Raw genomic sequence first — 17,505 nt, 5'->3', positions numbered from 1 at the left:
CATCAGTGGGTTGTTGATTCGCAGGGGATTGTAGTAGCTGGTGTAGTCAAGTGAGTTGTCAAAGTCCCTTCTGGGGTGCCAAAACTGTTGCAAGATTCTTTATTGCTGAACAAAGAAGGAGATGCAGACACCCTTAAGTACAGAATTGCAAAAGGAAATACTTTACTGCAACGCGCATGCAGTGGCCCAGCTTAGTTCTGAGGGGCCCTAATCATAAGTAACATACAGGTTATATAGAATGTACAGGTGGACTATCACCCAATTACAGTCCTAAGCTTATCTACAGTGGGCTGATCCTTCGTGTGGCTGTGTGATGAGAGACAGTGGTTTGGGCTGGTTTTCATCCTTTGTTACATGCTCAGAACCAGTTTCCACAGGTTTATTGTCAGGCAAGGTTGTCGTAACTATCTGAGCTTTCGTGCTTCAATGTCTTCCCTCCTTAAGTTCTTGGAAAGCTCACTGAAACTAGGGTAAGGTTAATCCTATTAAGTGACCTAAGTTTGTACTTTTTTTCACAGTGCACCCATTGTTCAGTGGTGCAGGGGACCCAGTGATCAAGTACATAGTGAAATCCAAGTTACTAATTTTTTTTTTTTTTGTTTCAGTTTTTACTGGTAAGGCCTGCTCTCTCCAAGCCAATTTGATGTATATGGGTCTATCGGACCAGATGGGATGCATCCAAGCATGCTGAAGGAGCTGGCCAATATCATTTGGAGGCCACTGTCTATCATCTTTGAAAGGCTATGGCAACTAGGGGAGGTTCCTGATGGCTGGAACAGGCCAAACATCAGTCCCATTTTCAGGAAGGACAAGAAAGAGGATCCGGAGAACTACAGGGTGGCCAGCCTTACCCTCTTTTCCCAGGAAGATTATGGAGCAAATCCTCTTAGAAGCCATTTCTAAAGAGATGAAAGATAAGAAGGTGATTGGGAGCAGCCAATGTGGTTTCAGCAAGGGGAAATCATGCCTGACCAATTTTATTGCTTTCTGTAATGAAGCGACTGGCGCTGTGGAAGAGCAGAAGGCAGTGGATGTTTTATACCTTGATTTTAGCAAGGCCTTTGATGCAGTCTCTTATAGTCTTATCTCTTAAATTGTTGGGATATGGGCATGATAAGGTAAATGGAAAATTAACTGGACTGCTGAGCTCAAAGAGTTGTGATTGGTGGTACAAAGCCCAGCTGGGGGACAGTAACTAGTGGAGTCCCTCAGGGATCAGTACTGGGACCAGTACTGGTATTTAATGTCTTCATTAATGATCCGGACAATGGGATGGAGTGCATTCTCAGCAAGTTTGTAGATGACACCGAATTGGGGGAGTAGTCAGTATGCTGGAGATAAGGGCTGCCATTCAGAGGGACTTGGACAGGCTGGAGAAATGGGATGACTGGAAGCTCATGAAGCTCAACACAATCAGATCCAAAGTCTTGCATCTAGATTGAAATAACCCTATGCAACAATACAAGGCAGAGGCCAACTGTCTGGGAAGCAGTTCCCCAAAAAAGGATCTGGGGTTTCTGGTGGACAAGTTGACAATGTCAGCAGTGTGCCCTTGCAGCAAAGATTACTAACTGCATCTTGAGCTGTATTAGCAAAAGTGCAGCCAGCAGGTCCAGGGAAGTGACCCTTTCCCCTTATTCAACACTTGCGAGACTGCATCTGCAATATTATGTCCAGTTTTGGGCTCCCCAGTACAAGAAGGATAGTGACATACTGGAACAAGCCTAGCAGAGGGCCACCAAGCTGGTTGGGGACTGGAGAACGTGGCAACCAAGGAGAGGCTGAGAGAGCTAGTCTGTCTCCTTTTTGGACATAAACCTCTGGTGTTTGTGGATTAATTTTCCTGACAGAGGAGTCCTTTTTGCTTTATTCGAATAAAGGGAGAGGCCATGGGACATTCCCCTGGGATCTCTCAAATTTTTGGAGGACGCAGCCTCCTTTTTATCCTATTTTCCTGGCCGCATTTCCCTCTCTCTTTCCCCATTGGCTGAGGTACTTGAGAGGCACAGACTTCCCGGAACGCCTGATACCTGAAATTCCCCTCTAATGTATAACCCTCCCTTTTAATTTTTAATTCTTACAGAATTCATAGTTTTCCCCCCGTTGCTTCTTTTATCTTTCGATATCCAATTTCATTTATCAGCAGCCCTACAGTTTGTTTGTAAAGGCAAACATCTCTTTCCATTCATCAATCAGTGGAATCCATCCCATTGTTTCTTTTATCTCTCAGTGCTAGCCTTATCTATAGGCTGATCCACAACTCATTTGTAAAGACAAATTCAACATTCCTTTCAGGGACAACATGGTCTTTGCCATGGGCTTCAAGGGAATCTGTGCTCCAGTGCCTGGAGCACATCCTCCCCCTCCTTCTTCACTGACCTTGGTGTCTGCAGGGTTGTTTCTCTCACCTTTTTTCACTCCTCTCTCTCCCAGCTGCTGCTGTGCAGCACATTTTACCCTGCTATGTATCCTACCACAAGCACAGCTCACCAAGCATGAGTATTTATGACACTCACGATGGCCTTCTGGAGCGAGGCCGTATCCAGGCAGCTCTGTGATTAGCTGAGGAAAGGGGAGATAGGGTGGGGTTTACTCCTCCCAGCTGCTCTTTTTCTTGGTCACGTGTAGTTGACGCAAGTCGTGTTTCCGTGCTGCACTTGCTACGTCATCGAGAATGTGAGGTGGTGAATGCAGCATCCAGTTTGGTCGGCGGCAGTGGCAACCTTTATCTCCAAATTGCGTTTTCAGGTGGCATGGAAGACACAACAGGTGAGTCACTGGGGAAAGGGTGTACTGCTGCTCGCATCTCTCTCCGCTGCGGCGGGACCACCTTGTGCGGCCTCTCTCTCGTCAGTTATTACTGTATCATAAGGATTCCCGTCGGTGGTGAAGGTCGCGCCGGGCTAGACTGCTGCTGCCTCTGGAGCATGAACGTCCTAGACTGACAGGGCAGCGTGGAGGGGGGTGGGGAGCACCCGGAAAAGGCAGGGCGGTGGTGGTGTACGGTAGCCGGGCTGCATCAATTCGTCCCCGCGCTCCAGACTGGGAGTGGCGTCTTGAGACACGCTACTCAGTGTGAATCGAAGGAAAGACGTTCCGCCATGCTGCGGAGTAGGTGACGACTGGACACGAGTAGGGAGAATAACAATAGCACGCGGCAATCTTCTGCAAGCCGCCTGGAATCCTAGCTGTTGGTCCCTTGGTCACTTTCATCCACGCAGGCAGTGAGCTCTGCAGTACCTGCTGCCGAGGAGCTAGTGGCAGTCTACAGAGCAGAGCTTGAAAACCCGATCCTGCTCAAGACACAAACACACTCAGAATGCTTCTCTAAATCCCTGCATTATTCCTGATGCAGGCACTGGGAAAAGGCTAAGGTTAAACAAGAGAATGCAGTGGCTGCTGCTGCTGCTTTCCAAACTCAACATTGTGTTTAGGTGTCTTTACTTTTGACTGTTCTGATTCTTTTCAGAGAGCCTCTTCTCAGGCTAGAAGACCAAAAATAAAAGAAAAAATAAAAGAAAAAAAGAAAAGAGAGCAATTAACAATTCAGGTTGGAAGGAACTTCTGGAGGTGTCTAGTCCAACCTCCTGCTTAAAGTAGGGTTAAAATTGTGATAATTGATAAAAGATTCTTATTAATCACAAAAGCATTGGGGTTTGTATAATACTAAGCTCTGAAGTGAAGCATGGACACTAGATAAAGGAAATTACATGATAAAATCATTCTGTTTCAAATCACCTTGTTATATTATGTTATATTATGTTATATTATGTTATATTATGTTATATTATGTTATATTATGTTATATTATGTTATATTATGTTATATTATGTTATATTATGTTATATTATGTTATATTATGTTATGTTTTCCAACGAAGTTGTATCAGCTACCAGCTTGCAAAATCAGACTTCCCAATAGCCCTTCCTGCTTTTGTCTGATCAATGCTACCTATCTCAAGGACCAGACTTCCAGAACTTCTCTGGTGGTTTTCTACAAGGACCAGATGGCTATCTGTGACTGATTATTGCCCGAAGGCTTTGTGAATTTGTGTAAGGATGTTTATTTGACCATCACTGCTTACCTGGCAAAATTATAACAACAAAAAACCAAAAATTATTGATTACAACGAGAAACCATAGTATTAGAAGAGGCTGCAAACCAAGGTTCGATGGAGCGTGGAGTGGGTGGTGACCCCTCACGTTCTCCAGCGCGCTGCTTGCTCTTTCTATATCAAATAAAGCAATCTAAATTTTGCTGAATATCGAGACTTTTGTCTCTCATTTATAACAAAATCTAATTCAGACCAGTTTGCTCAGGGTTTCCTCTGGTCAGGGCTTGAAAACCTCCAATACTGGAGACTGCACAACTTCTCAGGGCCCCTGTTCCACTGCTTGATTGTTCTCATGGTAAAAACCAGTTTCCTTATAGTCAGTGTGAACCTTGCCTGTTTCAATTTGTGCCTATTGTGTCATCTTCCCACTATGCAACACTGTGAAGAGCCTGGCTCTGTCTTCTTGATAGCCTCCTATTAAGTGCCCCTGCAGCCTTCCTTCCTCCAGGCTGAACAAGCACAGTTCTCTCAGCCTCTCCTCATAGTGCAAGTACTCCATCACACTGACATCTTGGTGGCCCTCTGCTGATCCTCTTTATCAATTACGTTCTTGTATTGGGGTGCCCAAAGTTTGACACATCATTTTAAATGTGATCTAATGAGCACTGAGTAAAGGAGGTGTAGTGGTTTTGGTTCGCCAATTTTAAATTTCCCGGCTAATAATCACTTCCCCCAATCTACTAGCTATGGTCCCAGTAATATAGCCCAGGATACAGCTAACCACCTTTGCTGCCAGGGCATGGGTCTAGCTCATATTCAGTGTGCTGTTTTCCAAGATCCTCAGGTCCTTTTCAGCAGAGCTGCTCCCCAACCAGTCTGCAGATGGTATTGATGCCAGGGGTTCTTCTTCCCTAGGTGCAGGACTTGACATTTGTCCTTGTTGAATTAAACTAGGTTTGTGTCAGCCCATTTCTCCAACCTTTCTAGATCTCTCTGTAGACAGTCCTGCCCTTGAGTGTATTTACTTCGTCCTCCCAACTCCTGCAAACTTGTCAAGAGGAAGAGGCATCACCTCCTCCAGGTGTTTGATAAAGATTTTAAACAGGATAGGCCCCAGAATAGACCCCTGCAGTGCCCCACTCGTCACAGGCATCCCAGCAGACTACAGCCCATTAACCACCACTGAGCTCAGTCATGCAACTAGTTTTTAAACTCATCTAGTTGTCTACCCATCCAGACTATAATATCCCAACTTGGATACAAGAATATTGGAGGATACAGAATTGAAAGCCGTGCTAAAGTCGCGGTAAATGGCATCCAATGCTCTCCCTTCATCCAAAAATACTGGCATTTTATCACAGAAAGCAATTAGGTTGTTCAGGCATGATAGTCCCTTGGTAAATGCATGCTGACTGTTCCAAATCGCTACCTCCTTCATGTGCTCAAAAAACATGTTCCAAGAGGACTTTCTCTATGATTTTCCAAGGTGATGCCTTGAGGAGCTGGAACAGAGGCTGCACACAGAGTTAAGGGGAACAAAATGGGTATTTATTGTGAGGCCCACTAAAGGCCTACAAAGGCCACACCCCAGCAATACAAATGCCACAGTCGTGGCCCCTGCCCGGATGGCTCCAAGATGGAAGGAAAGGAGGAGGCTGGTCAAAAAATCTTACACTTTTATAGGTTCTGGTTAATTTGCAAGAACCCACCCTCCACCTTTCCACGTAGTTTGTGCTTAGGGCCTGAAGTTTGGAGAAACTATCCTTGAGTTCTTAACTAGAATAGGACTGTTTTGTCTTCCTCACCCTAGCACATCAGAAAAGCACATCCAAGGAGAACAGGAAAACTTAAAACTAAAGGCATCAAAGGAACTGAAGTTCCCTGGGTTGAAACTTTAGTTTTGTTTCTTTGTTTAAGATGAATGCAACATTTGTCCTTCTCTAGTCATCAGGGAATTCCCTTGAACTTCATGACTTTTCAAAGCTGATAAGAGAATAGCCTCACTATGAAACCAGACAGTCCTCTCAGCATACTTGGATGCAGCCCATCTGGTCCCATGGATTTGCACAGATTAAGTTCCTTGAAATAATCCCTGATTCAATCCTCTTCCACTGTTGGTAGTTTCCCCTGAACCCTGTCTCTAAGCACAGAGGCCTGGGAGACCACCGGTGAGGACTGAGGCCAAGAAGGCATTGAATGCCTCAGCCTCATCGATGTCCACAGTCACTAGATCACCCATCCCATTCAGCAATAGACCCACCTTCTCCTTGTTCAGTCTTTTAAGGTGGTAGTAGAAGCTCTTGTTGTCCTTGATCTGTGATCTCTAGACTTCCTCAAGTTGCTTAAAGAAGGCTTTGTCTGCTTCCTTATCCTGTCTGTAACAGACTCCTGCCACAATATCACACTTGTTAGCCTCTGCTTTCATCTCATTCAGTTCCTGTTAGTTGTGAGGGTATTCTTTGGAAATTGAGACCAAATGTAAACAAATATGTATATCTTGGAAAATAAAAACAAACAAACTGGGCAACCAAATTAATTTCCTTTATGATATTTAATTTCTGATGAAATCATACAATCAAGAAGGCTAGACCTGATGATCTTAGAAGTCTTTTCCAACTGTAGCAATTCTATGATTCTATGAAATATCATAAACCTGTCAGCTCATGGTAACTATTAGTTGTATGGAGAGCTATCTGTGGAGAAACAGGATAAAGAATATCACATAATATTGCTATTTATTTTCCCCTGGATGGATATGCAGAGTTACTGGGGGGGGGGGAAGGGGGAGGAGTTCACTTCAAATTTTAGTGTATTTTGTTAAGTAGTTCAAATAGCCTTGTGCTTTTTAAAAATTTTGCCATATTTTAGTTCAAAGTAAACAGTACTATGTGTCACGATCTGCTGTTAATACAGATGGGAGTCGTGATGGTTCGTTTTGAACTCAATGGGTGCAAAAGACAACAACAGGGGACAAGTCAATTTGCTGAAAGCAGAAATGCACTTTTGAGTGCCAATAACTCCGTTTTGCAATAGAGGGAGAGTTAAAGGAAACAAAGTAAAGAGAGAGAGAGAGAAAGGGGGGAATGGGGAATAGCTACCAACAGACAAGACGGATGTCCTCGTGGTCTGGTCCAATAGACTCTGGTGCCCTCGTGGTCCCAGCCAATAGACACGTCTTCTGTGGGGAGATCTCAAAGGCTTCTCCAGAGGGTCGCTTTCTTATAGTCCTTTTCCAAAGCAAGTGGCATCTGGCCAAGAGGTGGGGAGATTTATGGGCCATTGTGAGGTGCTCCGAGACAGAACATGCAGGTATAGGCATAGTACCTGTTCAAAGGCACTGTACCGTAGCAAGCACAGCGCACCAGCAAACAGTCACTTGGCCAGCATCCACCTCAACCAGGCCAGAACTCCTGTCCCGAAGTGGGTGCGGGGTCCTTGGGATAGCCTCTATCCTCGCGACGGTTGTGAGGTATATGAGGAAAACTCCAGACCGACTCTTAGACTATGCAACCATTTTGGCACTGCCTAGTCACTCATCCACTCCTGTTTTTACTTAGCCCTTTTTGCTTTAACATCAAAATAATTATAATGATTCTTCAGTGTTTTGACTTCTTGTACAAAATACTCTAGTGCAACTAATAGGTCTTACTTAACAGGCCTTCACCGGTATCTGTAAGAAGTAATAAGGATTCCTCTATTATAATGAGCTACCAAGACTGAAGAATTTCATATTTACATGCATAGCTATGTCTTGAAAAGTGTCAAACTTGAAGGTCAATGCAGTTAGTTAGAAACCATCTGTAGTCAGGTTTTGAAAAATATTGTATTGTTCCTGTTTAAAGTTGGTTGATATTGATAAATAATTACCAGCTCAAGAGCCAGCAGGCAATAATTAGACACTGTCCTAGTGATAAGTTATCAAACCTGAAAAATAAACAAAAACCCATAAAACCTTTTACTTTAATTTGCATGCTTGTGCTTGGCATTAGGATGGGGATAAAAACTAAATAGATAGGGCCAGCATTTCCCATATTTGGTGGTACAGGTCTACCACTTTACAGTATTGTTCTGGTTAACTAATTGAATAACCTGTGACCTGAAAGCCATTAGGCCTTTTCAGTGGTACACACTCTATAGTGCTCAGTAGTTCAATCAAGATGGAAAACATCCTGATTGCTTGTTAGGGAATTGCTGAATCTGGCAGCACCATAGAAACAAGTCTGCCACAGTTCAACATCCCCAGATCCAACCAGTAGCAAGGCTGAGAATGTATTCCCAGTAGGTACACAAATACATATATAGTGTACATATACATACGGTCAGCAACACAGAACAGCACAGAAACACTCAGCACTCAAACAGCAACAATGGCCTCATCCTGTTCCCCTCTCTGGCTGATCAGGATGAAGGTTCATTAGTGGGAAATATATATGTATACGCAATGTGGATCCATCCAGAAACTGGATTTAAACAGTCTATCTAGTATCTGGCCCCTGGATCCCCATGTCTCCCTAGTTGCTTGCACCTGGGCATATGAGCCTCCAAGGCTCATAGTCCCACTCCAGTTGCTAGTACAGACCTCCTCTCACATGCACACGCTAGCTGGGCTTTGACACTTGATCTACATAGTAGCTATATGTAAGATTGTTTAAGGCTTTACAGGGCTTTACTGCACCACTATGTTAGTGGTTTGTCTCAGTCTCATGTGTTTCTGTTCGGGTCCAGGATTATTAGAAAGTCAGTCGAGCCGGATTCTCGTGTTTGGACTTCAATGTTTATTATATCTTATCAAAATTTATAGAAAGCATAACAGCACTTCTAGCTCCCTGCTAGAAGTAGGAAAAATGGCTCCAAGCTGAGCCTGTTTCAAGGCCTTTTAAAGCTAAACAGACCAATAAGTGGTTTACACCTATATTATTTATACTTTCAACCCAATAATAGATTCCCATGACCCTCAGAGTGACTTTAGACTGACCAATCTAAAGATAACTACCTAAGTTCCGTGAAGAAGCAGGAAGAGAAGATGAACAAGAAGAAAGACACCACCCAAAATTCTCCATCTTGTCCCCTAACTACTACTATACATAAAACCCTCAAATTTAAAACCCATCACCCAGTGAAAATACACACATCTACTACACATTTCTGATCTCTAACTAATTTTTTATATTTACAAATCTTCTCCAAGGTTTCAAGTCCAGTGCAGTGTTTTCTAGGGTGCCTGTGCCAAGAAGCACAGAAAACTCAAAAACTCCGTATTTCTGAGATCCAACAGCTATACTTGATCTATATAGTATCTGGCCCATAGATCCCCGCAGTCTTCCCAGCTGCCCCCCACAGAAACACACCCACACACGTAAATGAGTTTCTTATTCCACTCCCAGACCCCATAGTCTCGTTGGCAGTTGTCTTGGACCCTCTGATCCCTCCAGTAGCCAATTCCCCCAGGTGCCCCACCTTTAGAGATGCATGCATACCAGGCTCTCAAGCCATCACCTTCTCCAATGTGGGTCCTTCCCATGGGCTGCAGTTCTTCACAAACTTCTCCATCTTGGATCCCCCATGGAGTCACAGGTCCTGCCAGAAAACCTGCTTTTGTGTGGGCTCATCTCCACAGAGCCACAGGTCCTGCTAGGCGCCTATTTCTGTTTCAAGTATCTACAGGCTGTAGCTTCCTTCAGGGCACATCCACCTGCTCTGGCATGGGGTCTTCCTCAGGCTGCAGGGTGGGCATCTGCTCCACCATGGACCTCCATGGGCTGCAGGGGAACAATCTGTGTCACCATGGTCTTCACCACGGGCGGCAGGGGAATCTCAGCTCTGGTGCCTGGAGCACCTCCTCCCTTTCCTTCTTCCCTGAACTTGGTGTCTGCAGGGTTGTTTCCCTCTCATATTCTCATTCGTCTTTCTCCCAGCTGTTGTTGCACAGTCATTTTTTTACCCTTCAAATATGTTATCACAGAGGCACTACCAACATTGCTGACTGGCTCAGCTTTTGCCAGTGGTGAGTTCATCTTGGAGCTGGCTGAAACTAACTAGCTGTGGGACATGAGGGCAGCTCCTGGTGTCTTCTCAGAAAAAACACCCCTGCATCCCCCCTCCACTACCAAAACCTCACCATGTAAACCCAATATAATGTCAAATAACCCTAAATATAAATTGTTACTGTTGGGGAGGGGATGTTAAAGTGTAAATAGTAAATTGTGTTAAATTTATACGGTAAGGAGAAAACTAAATTTGATTATTTTTAGACTAAATATATTAGTATGTTATTTTTTCATTTATTTTACTTAATGGAATATTTGAAGCATACTAGATTTTGATTACATTATAAAAACAACGAAAGAGAAGTTACGGTGAACTTTAAGCAAACTTTTGCGAGAGGGAAGAATTTGAAGGCTTATTTAGGTGTTGTTTGGTGCGTTTTTTTTTTAATTAATTATGCTGTCACATAAACCATTTTTAACACTTTATTACTGGGAAGAGTAATAAAGTGGTGAATCACAATTATAAACTACTATATTCCACATAACTTCGTAGTGATGATTTTGTTTTACAAGTAATAAAATGTTTTGATCCCAATATGTTTTCACTGCAAGTACACTTGCATGTGTGCTTTTTTAAGTGGGACAATGTTTTGTTGGGTAGGTGGAAACATGTAGAGTAGCTAGTTCTTAGCTACATGTGTGCAAACTGACTATTCCCCACACTACCACCCTTTGTAAGATAAGGGTTTCAGTTAAGACTCCGAGAAGGTAGTTATAAATTTGGCTCCTTCTGTACCTAGCTACAAACTTCAACAAACCTTCTAGGAATTCAGTATCTATTTAACCCTCTGTTAAATTTGGTTGGGATTGGCCAAGAGGCTCAGAAGTTAATAACTGAAGGGAGATGGAAAAACAGGTGGTGAAATTCCATCTTGTTCTCTTAGGAAATCAAAGCACTTCCATTTACTCTTTGTAGCTTTCATTTATAATCTATATAAATAAAAATCAGAAAATCATACTGTATTTCTTTCTATATTGTAGGAATGCTTGCTCACCAGTAGTAAATGGTGATATAAGTCAATAATTCAAACATTTATTTACTAAGCACACCCTCTATTAGTGGTTCTTTCATGTTTATAATTATAATATTAAGTTAAAAAATGCTCATCCTCTTATTCTTGAGAATAAATCATTCTGACATTTGGAAAAAAGGTGTCAAAAATTTATTTCAGGAGATATCAAAGTGAATTGTAGAGCTATAAGCCATAACAACAAATATGTGGAATGAATCCTCCAGTAATTTCAGTGTTAGTGACTTCCCAATGCAGAGGTAGTGTCTGAGTAGTTCATAATCCTTAGCAGATTTTTCTTCCATGAATATATGTAGTTGCATTTGAACCTACAGGAACTTGGATGCGGTAACAAGTTTTGTAGCTTAACTACATATTGTGAAGAAGTGCTTCATTTTGTTCTGAACCTGCTAGTTTCATTCCATAGCCCCTAGTCTTAGGAGAGGAAATAATTTTCTTCTCCCTTCAGGATTTTATAGTTTTTCTTCATATTTTGCCCTTAACATTTCCCCAATCCTGAAAATTTCTGGTTACAAAATATTTGTAGCTAAGCAATTTGTGTATTTTCTTTTTATTTTTAGTGATTTGTGTAGTTACAGTACTAGACTGTTCCCTTTCCTGAGTCTTATCGAAAGACAATTGAACTGAATGTCTGCTGTTTGTTGGCATATGAATGTGAAAGTCAGGAGCTGAGAGAAAAATGAATGTTTATTGCAGAGTTAAGACAGTACTTATACACTTAGTGTGAGAATCTCTGTTCAGTCTTTCACATGCAAGCCGGTTGCAGGTCTGTAATAAATCTGTCGGCCTGACAGTTTCTTTGTTTTCTCAAGGTTTGCAGGCTTCAAAGAAAGAAGATGCCTTTCCTGTTCTCAGATCGCGTGTAATCTGCTTTCTCTTGTGTTTCCCAGGAATTTTATGCAGTGTCAGGCTTTGCTGTTTCCTCACATCTCCCCCTTTTTTTCTTTTTATTGGGGTCATAGATAAGGCTAAGGTAACCATGACTTGATTTTGTGTGCTTTTAACAGCTCTGATTATGTCAAAATGGACAAGACAGAAGAATAAAAAGGATATCGTTGCCAGACAACCCAGTCCAATGAAAACCCAAACCTGTAAATTTATCCCAGAAAACTAATTTTTCGGATTTAGGCAAGAAAGATCATTTTTCAGATCTGTCAACACCTTCTGTTCCTCCAGAGTTTGTAAAGTTCTAAGTTGATCTTTTGAGTGCGAAGTGATTGTATATTCTGTTGTAAGGATTTATCAAAGGCCCCTTGGAGGTGGCTTTTAACTGTTTCCCAATTCTGTTCCATGTCATTCCATGCAAGAGGAGTGACACATAAAGAATTATGCATATGTTCCAAACCACAGTGCAGGGATAGACGAGTTTTTTTGGGCCTCAACTCTCTCTCCTACCCATATAAGAGCACTTTCCAAGGCATATAATCTAGCCATTATTTCTTTATCAATGTTCTCTTCTTTTTGTAATTCTTTTGTGATGTTAGTTAAAGCCTGTCCCACGGTATGGGCAGTTTGAATGGAATAAGTTAAGGCAGCAACAGCCAGAGAGGCTGTGGTTAATATTATTATGGCAGAAATAATAGCAAAGATTAACCAATCCAGAAATTTGTGAACTCGTTTCTTACTCGTTTGGATTTCCTCTTGGACTATTCAAGACAATTGTGAGAGACCATCTTGTCCTTCCCAAGTCTGAGTCAGATTTACAGGTACTCAAATTTCAGATCTTTTAAATGGAAGAAGGACAGAAGAGTTATACATATCTCCATAGGTTATACATGATTTGAAAACAAAAGAATCAGTGGATAAAAAATACAAACCATTTCTATAATCAATTGAGAAATCATTAGTTAAAGCAAAAACATACAAATGTGAAGTACAAGTCATTAGTAATTGTTCCTCTAGCAGTGTTAAATTAGCAATTGTAGCATTCTTATCTAATTTTACTTGGTATATCCTATTGCCAATAGCAAGTAACAGCCTTTTCCACAGATGTTTGTGCACACGGGAGTGATTATTAAGTAAATAATATTGAATTAATGATCCGGCCATCCCACCATCATGCCAAACAATACTGTGGTTTGCCTTTTGGGACAGGAGAATGATTGCATTGGTCACTTTCTTTAAGGATACCATGTGGTCCCCAATCAATTACCATCTCACATTGTAAGAATTGTTGTTGTGGCCATTGTCCTATACATGATGTCCATTCCAAATGCCGTATATTGGAGATGGGTGTAAAATAACATTTGGGGAAATGAGGTAGAGTGACATCCACAGATTTGTTGGAGGTGGACAGAATGGCCAGCAATGTAATAGTAGTCAATTTTCTTTCACTCTCTGAGTGTACATATATTAAATGTAATTGCATGGAAAAGTTAGCACAAGGTAAAGAGGTACTTGTTTGATTCCGTGTTAAGCATATAGGCGGTAAATCAGTAACAAAAGTAGTGTTAATACTATATATATCTACAATATCCTGATCTACAGGAGGAAGCCAAGTTCCTCCTACCCATTCTGTTCCATTGTTGCTGAGGGGAGGCTCTGGATCCCACCAAATCAGAGGCCAAAACAGCGGAGGTTGAATGATGTGGGCCCAGTAGATTCTCCCTTCCACCACTTGATGGCGGTATAGCAGAAGAAAGACGACAAGGTTCATTGTTGTCGTCCTTGGATGGGTTTGATGTATCTTGCCAGGAGCCAATATGGTCCTGTAGGTAAAGAAACACATCCATAATCTCTTCCCCAAGCTATCAGTGGAACTGGACCTTTCCACTGACCGCTATGTATATCCTTTGATGTAACTTCTGGGTAAATTCCTTGTCCATCAGCTGTCTGACCCAGGAGCCTTTTATGTGTGGTGAAGTCATCTCTAGAGGAGAGATTCAAAAAATTTAAAACATAGGTTGCTTTGTCAAGCTGATCTTGAGGGAGCATTCCTATCAGGTTCCCTCTCTTTTATTTTTGCAGCATGTTTTTCAATGTGTAATGTACCCTTTCCACTATAGCTTGCCCTGTTGGGGAATGGACACTACCTGTGACATGTTTGATACTTCAAGTGTGGAAAAATTCTTGTGTTTTATGAGATGTATATGCGGGTCCCTTATTTGTTTTTATCTGTTGAGGGACACCCATTGTGCTGAAGGCACAGGGCCAATGTTGGGTGGCATCTCTTGATTTCTCACCCATGTGTGCTATTGCTACTATGAATCCTGAAAAGGTATCAATAGAAACATGGACATATTTTAAAGTCCCAAAGCTCGATATATGTGTTACATATGTTTGCCAAATGTCATTAGGTTTCAACCCTCATGGTTTTGTACCTAATGTTTGTGGCAAAGAAAGAGTCTGCTGACATTGTGAGCAAGTATTCACTACATTCCGTGTTTGTGGCAAATTTAGATCAAATTATTTTGCCAGAGCTCAGACATTTTGATGGTAGGAATCATGAGAAAGTTTTGCCTGCCCTAACCTTTGTGCTATAGTGGCTGTCATGGAAAAGGCATCCGCCCCTGCATTACCTTCCACTATAGGTCCAGCCAGAGTGGTGTGTGGCCTAAGATGCAGAATGTAATATTTGTGAGACCTGTGAAGTAAAAAGTTGTACAGAGTGGTTAATAATACAAAAAGATCTTTATTAGAGACTTCATTCCTTCAGTAATGAGTGCTCAATTCTCTCAATGATTCCTGTAACATAAAGAGAATCACGAAGTGTTAATAGGTTCCTGTGAAAAAAGGTGAAATGCTTCTACCACAGCTGCCAGTTTGACTAGCTGGGTAGATCCAGGTTGAAAGGTTATTGAATGTTCCCACTATCCTTTATCATTTCTCCACAGGGTGACAGCTTTGTGTGTCTTTCCTGATCCATCAGTGAGAACAGTCCTTGCATCAGGGACTGGGGTTTTCATTTGCAGTCATTGTTGAAAGGGGAGTTTCTTGAAGGATTGTAGCAGGGCATGTTGAGGCATCATGTGAAAAAATTGTCCATTATAGTCTGCAAGAGCAATTTGAAATGACAGTGAATCCCTGAACAGATTCTCCAGTTCTGCTGCAGTAATAGGGTCAGATCATATCCTGTCAGGCTCTGGCATCAGAGTCATCCCATCGACAGCAGCTGAATAAGCATCTCAAGCTGAGTGGTTATAGTTTTTGAAAAGGTGTGTGGCAGAAAAACCCATTCTAATAGCCAATGTTCCTGTACATCACATTGACCAATAAGATCATAGGGTTGGAAAGACTAGAGAATCACTAACAGTCGCAAAGGCAAATCTGGGTTTTGACATGTGGCAAAGGACATTGATTTTATCACTTACAGTGTCTAAAGCCTTTTGGGCAGTTTTTGTCAACTGCCTAGGGGAAGAGAGCTCTTGGTCTCCTTTTAACAATTGAAATAAGGGGGATAATTCCTCTGTGGTGATTGCCAATAAAGGGCAAATCTAATTAATAGTGCCTAACAACTTTTGCAAATCATTCAATGTGTGTATGTCGCTTTTTAGGGTCACTGGCTGTGGAGTGACTGTTGTCTCAAATGATTTGAAACCCAGGTATTTCCAGGGAGGTTCTGTTTGGATTTTTTCTGTGGCTTTACACAAACCTCTGCTGGCAAGCGTTACCTTTAAAGCAGCAAGACAATCACGTAAAAATGGGGAGTTGTCAGAAGCAATTAAAATATCATCCATGTAGTGATGCATCAAAGTAGATGGATATTTTTGCCGTACTGGTTGTATCGCTGAGTGAATGACGAATTGACAGATAATAGGACTGTTTTCATACCATGAGGTAGCACAACCCAGTGGTATTGTTCCATGGGGGTCTCAGGATTGACAGATGGTAAAGGCAAATTTAGGTGCGTCATCAGGATGTAAAGGAATTGTAAAAAAGCAGTCTTTCAAGTCAATGATCACAAATTCCCTGTGTTCTGGAATCATTGTGGGGTTAGGTATTCCTGACTGCAATGCCCCTATAGGTGAAATGACTGTGTTGATTGCCCTGAGATCCTGTAAAAGCCTCCACTTTCCTGATTTCTTAGGGATAACAAAAATAGATGTATTCCAGGGGCTGATGGAAGGATTTATGACTCAAACATAAATGTTCTTGCACAAGGATCCGGATTTGCTGAAGCCATTCATTTTTCAGGGGCCATTGGTTTATCCAGATCGGCCTGTTTGAAAGCCAAATCAGTTTAAGGAGCGGCTTTTCATCAAATGGCCCCTATCAAAAATATGCTGAAATGATCAAACCCCATTGTGTCATCAGGCCCCACCCCCACAGAGTGGCTGGGATAGGGAGTACATACGGTCACAGGGTGTCAGTCTTGCCCTCTGATCCGATGATTTTCAGTTCCTTTGTAGACTGCCAGGGAATCTGCTGACCTCCAATGCCTGCTACGATCAGAGTTGAGGGGGCCAGGGGCCACTCCGAGGGCCAGTCCTTTTGGGATATGATGGAAACATCTGCTCCAGTGTCAACCAAACCTGAAAAAGACTTAGATTCTATTTGACAAGTGAGTAATGGTTGTTGTACCCCTATGATTTTTGACCAAAATATTTGTGTAGTGCCTGTGCTCCCAAATCCTCCTGCATCTCGCTGTTGCTGTAAGATTGGTGCTGAACAGGGAATTGCTGGCAGCGGTATTAATTGTGTCAGTCTGCTCCCCTGTGCCACAGTACAGGGAGGATTAGGTGTACAAGCCATGGTTTTAATTTCCCCTTTATAGTCAGCATTAATGATTCCTGGTAATATAAATAGTCCTGTGTGAGTGGTAGAGGAGCATCCCAGGAGTAAAGTATGTGTTTGAAAAGGCAGTGGCCCACACATGGAGGTGGGCAGCAGGTAAACTGAGGTATCATTCAGGGTTGTGGTAGCACTGATGACCACATCCAGACCAGCACCTCGGGGGTACCCCTTGCAAGGGTTGTGCTTATATTGGTGTCGGATTGTGTGAGGTCCTGTTGGATTGAGGGGCACCGGACCCCAATGTGCCCCCCTTCGAGTTTCCCTGCTGTGGGAGAAGACTGCCATGTTTGTCATATTTAGACTGGTATTGATTGCTCCAATGAAACCCTTTTTGGCAGCGAGGATAAGGTTTACTGGGATTTTTATTTCCTCTTTATCCCTTTGGACATTGCTTCCTAATATGTCCTAACTCCCCGCATTCAAAGCACATAATAGCTGCTCTGACCACTTGCAGTTGTTGGGCTATTGCAGTAGCAATTAGTTCTACTTTAAATTGTTCCGAGCCTATATTAGCGCATCCCTTGATATAATCAGAAAGTTCAACATCAGCACAATTATGAATTAGGTCCAGGGCTTTTTTACAGTCATTGTTAGCATTTTCATAAGCAAGAGATTTTAAGACAACATCAGATGCTTCCTG

General features: G+C 42.3%; 1 protein-coding gene across 6 annotated transcripts in view; it reads left to right on the top strand.

Annotated features, from left to right (window-relative positions):
* Positions 1 to 2,629: 2,629 nt before the first annotated feature.
* Positions 2,630 to 17,505, top strand: part of LOC148220173 (mitochondrial nicotinamide adenine dinucleotide transporter SLC25A51-like) — a 57,978-nt gene continuing 43,102 nt past the window's right edge. For 2 of the 6 annotated variants that reach the window (XM_088155599.1, XM_088155597.1), the window contains exon 1: positions 2,632 to 2,769. The gene's annotated coding sequence lies outside the window, so the exon portion shown is untranslated. Of the gene's footprint in view, positions 2,770 to 16,469; positions 16,633 to 17,505 lie in introns of all 6 variants that reach the window. The other 4 variants (XM_088155598.1, XM_088155600.1, XM_088155601.1 and 1 more) reach the window with 4 other exon arrangements.

This window comes from Sturnus vulgaris, chromosome W, assembly GCF_052056855.1.
Source record: "Sturnus vulgaris isolate bStuVul1 chromosome W, bStuVul1.hap1, whole genome shotgun sequence".
NCBI classification, from domain to species: Eukaryota; Metazoa; Chordata; class Aves; order Passeriformes; family Sturnidae; genus Sturnus; species Sturnus vulgaris.
The sequence above is the reverse complement of the archived record's forward strand: the minus strand, read 5'-3'. Positions and strand labels throughout refer to the sequence as shown.